At 46.3% G+C, this 3755-nt stretch overlaps 1 pseudogene; it reads left to right on the forward strand.

The window, feature by feature from the left end:
* The first annotated feature begins 2500 nt into the window (after positions 1–2500).
* LOC136660933 (5S ribosomal RNA) lies at positions 2501–2617 on the forward strand (annotated as a pseudogene).
* The last annotated feature ends 1138 nt before the right edge of the window (positions 2618–3755 follow it).

The following is a 3755-nucleotide window of genomic DNA, read 5'->3' on the forward strand; positions in this document are numbered from 1 at the left end:
CAACTGCATATTATAATTGTATATTTTTTCATTCTTTTGTAACTGTGTTTTGTGAGCATTTTGCAAGCCGCCTTGGGCATTTGCTTTGGCAAGGGAAAGGCAAGGTATAAAATATTTAAATGAATAAATATGCAACCTTATATGGATACAACTCAATTTGTCAGAGATTATGAATATCTTGCACTTATGAACAGAAAATTGCTTTTGGCTTGCAGCAGGCCTTTGAAGTTTTGTGTACTGAAAGTGGAGATTCCTAGAACTTCTGTGTTCTAAAAAACTATTTTGCTTGTGTACATCATCTTGGTACCAGTTAATGCGCACTGAGATTTTAGCAGCGTCAATTGAAATGGAAGATGTGTTTGGTTCTTTATCCTATTTTAACCACTCTTAGCGGCTGAAAGCCCAGCTCCTGCCAAAAGTGCAAATACAAAATGCACTTGTGGAAATCCCCGTAGTCGAGGCATTGACACATGAAATGGCAACATTTCAGCTTGCATTTGTTTCATAGACTGCCAGAAAGTTCCAGAATTGAACCAAATCTGGGTTTCCATCTTTATAATTTAAAGGCCATGTGAAGCTGGTCAAAGCAACATTAAAAAGAGAATAGGAAACGAGACTGTAGCTGGATGGAAGAGAGCAGCTTATACATAGAGTGTCCCCAATTCAATCCCTAGCAGCAGCTCAAGGTCGGACTGGGAAAGAGCCTTGCCTGGAATCCTGGACAGCTCCAAAAGTGGAATTAGTCTAAGCTGGAGGCATTTAAGACATTCCACCTTGGACAGTTGTTGGAGGCAATTCGTCACTTGGAGCTCTCCAGAGTCCTGCTGCCTTACCCTTAGCCCACTTAGAGGACAGGACAGGACACCATATTAATATTGCCAAAAGGAAATATAGGAGTGGTTTATCCATGGGAATAGGTTCCTGGCCCTCCCACGGATACCAGAAACTGTGGGTATGGGGGGGGGCCTGTCTCCATGGATCTCCCCCACACACCTCCTCCCACATGCCTATTAATGTGTTTGTTGGACTTACCCCAGCCAAAAAAGCCTTGCGTAAACCAAGTCATTATAAGCTTACAAGCTCATAAAGACCTTCAGGATGACTCCTGGCAACCTGGTTGCTTGAAAATAACTAGATTGAGACTAATAGGAAGCTGAAGTTAACTGCTTCCTGTTAACCTGGATCGAAGGTAAGAAATGTGATTTTGGCACCTTTTTTCCATTCTAAAGGCATTTAAATGGTAACCTTTGTATCTGCGGTGAGTTAAATCCATGAATGCCAGATCCATGAATACCAAGGTCGCAGCTATAAATTCAACAAAGTTCAATCCAATCAGACTCTCTGTTTGTTTGTTTCAAGGAACTGCCAACATGGCAGCTACCTGGAATAAGCAGTAACAGTTCAGATGCATAAGTGGAGACCTCTGCCAAAGTTTCACAACAGGAGAGGAAACTGAGCGCTTTCCACATGCGCTGCCTCCGACGCATCCTCGGCATCACCTGGCAGGACAAAGTTCCAAACAACACAGTCCTGGAACGTGCTGGAATCCCTAGCATGTATTCACTGCTGAAACAGAGACGCCTGCGTTGGCTTGGTCATGTCGTGAGAATGGATGATGGCCGGATCCCAAAGGATCTCCTCTATGGAGAACTCGTGCAAGGAAAGCGCCCTACAGGTAGACCACAGCTGCGATACAAGGACATCTGCAAGAGGGATCTGAAGGCCTTAGGGATGGACCTCAACAAGTGGGAAACCCTGGCCTCTGAGCGGCCCGCTTGGAGGCAGGCTGTGCAGCATGGCCTTTCCCAGTTTGAAGAGACACTTTGCCAACAGTCTGAGGCTAAGAGGCAAAGAAGGAAGGCCCATAGCCAGGGAGACAGACCAGGGACAGACTGCACTTGCTCCCGGTGTGGAAGGGATTGTCACTCCCGGATTGGCCTTTTCAGCCACACTAGACGCTGTGCCAGAACCACCTTTCAGAGCGCGATACCATAGTCTTTCGAGACTGAAGGTTGCCAATACTATGGTGGTAGGAACTCAGGAGCACTTTTCTCTGTGCTCCAAAGAGGCCTTTGCTGCCTGCTCATGTCAGCTACAGCGAACAGGCCAAGCCAATAGAGCTAGCCCTTCAGCCAATTACCCCAATTCAAAACATGGCTTCTGGTAAAAGGTAGCCAATCAGGGCATTCAAAATGATTAACATTGCTAGGATATTGCCAGCAGAAGCCAAAGACAAATTCTATGATGACCTGGCCACCACTCTCAAGAAGATCCCCATAAAAGAGCCATTGTTCATCCTCGGCGATTTCAATGCTAGAGTTGGTGCTGATAACAGTTTGTGGCCCACTTGCTTAGGTCAGTTCGGCACTGGGAAGATGAACGAAAATGGCCAACGCCTGCTAGAGTTTTGCTGTCATCACGGTCTCTTGTCAGCAACACATTCTTCAACACGAAGCCCCAACATAGAGTCTCTTGGAGACACCCAAGATCAAAGCACTGGAGCAGCAACTGTTACCCTGCACATGCCCAATCTCGTCTGATCTTAGAAGCTAAGCAGGGTCAGGCCTGGTTAGTACTTGGATGGGAGACCGCCTGGGAATACCGGGTGCTGTAGGCTTATACCATAGTCTTTCGAGACTGAAGGTTGCCAACCAGTTGCACCAGCTTGACCTGATTCTCACCAGATGCTCCAGCCTTCCCAGCATCAAGATCACACGCAGCTATCAGGGTGCTGCCTGCGACACCGACCACTCCCTGGTGTGCAGCAGAGTGAAACTGCAAGCAAAGCGACTGTACCACACGAAAAAGGAAGGAAGACCTCGCATTGATACCAGCAAGTCCCAGGATCAGAGAAAAGTGGAGGAATTTGCACGAGCACTTGAGGAATCTCTTCCAGGCCTGGTTGATGCAAACGTATCCAACAGATGGGAACGTTTCAAGAATGCTAGGATATTGTTGTGATTTATCCCATATGCAAAAGAAATTGGATGCCATTATACTGTTGGTGAACTGAGCTAGGCTCAACAATACTGCCTTCATCTTCTTGAAGACTCTTAAATTTGCTTGGAAGCAGGGTTGATCTATGCAAAATCCAGGCAGGAATTTTTTTTTCTTTTATAACACTCTCACAATCCTGTTCAGTTTTCTTCTTTTTCACTCAAGAAAACCATCGCCTGCTGCTTACTTGTCCACTTAGAAGTGGATTAATTAATTAGATGTTTACAAAGACAGAGAGTTGAAAGGTTGTGAGAACTTTGAAGCAAAGAGGCTACAGTCATTTTTCATTTTTTTTCTTTCCCAAACGGAAAGGCTTTTAGCATTTTGTACACAGTTTTCCAATTTCCCCTGGAGAAACACTTCTTTTTAGGCTCCTACCTGCCTGCCAGTTCTAGAAACCTTACAGCAGCAGGGTTGTAGTCGAGGGAAGTGGAGCTCCAGGCCTTCTCCTAAGCCATCTTGGGTCCCCTCCAGGGGAGAAATATGGGGTACAAATATGATAAATAAATACAGCAGGGGTTGTGATGTCATTGGCAGGACTACTCAAGTGTTGCCTTTGAAACGTTCTTCTAAGGACCTGAGCCAAGAAAAAGCATCAGGCTCAGCAAGAAGCAAACTAAAAATTATGCCTAGGGGCACATATTGTCTATGCCCAGGGGTGCCCAAACCACGGCCTGGGGGCCACTTGCAGCCCTTGGGGGCTCCCAACCTGGCCCTCAGGGAGCCCCCAGTCTCCAATGAGCCTCTGGCCCTCCAGA

Source organism: Tiliqua scincoides, chromosome 9 (genome assembly GCF_035046505.1).
Source record: "Tiliqua scincoides isolate rTilSci1 chromosome 9, rTilSci1.hap2, whole genome shotgun sequence".
Classification (NCBI taxonomy): domain Eukaryota; kingdom Metazoa; phylum Chordata; class Lepidosauria; order Squamata; family Scincidae; genus Tiliqua; species Tiliqua scincoides.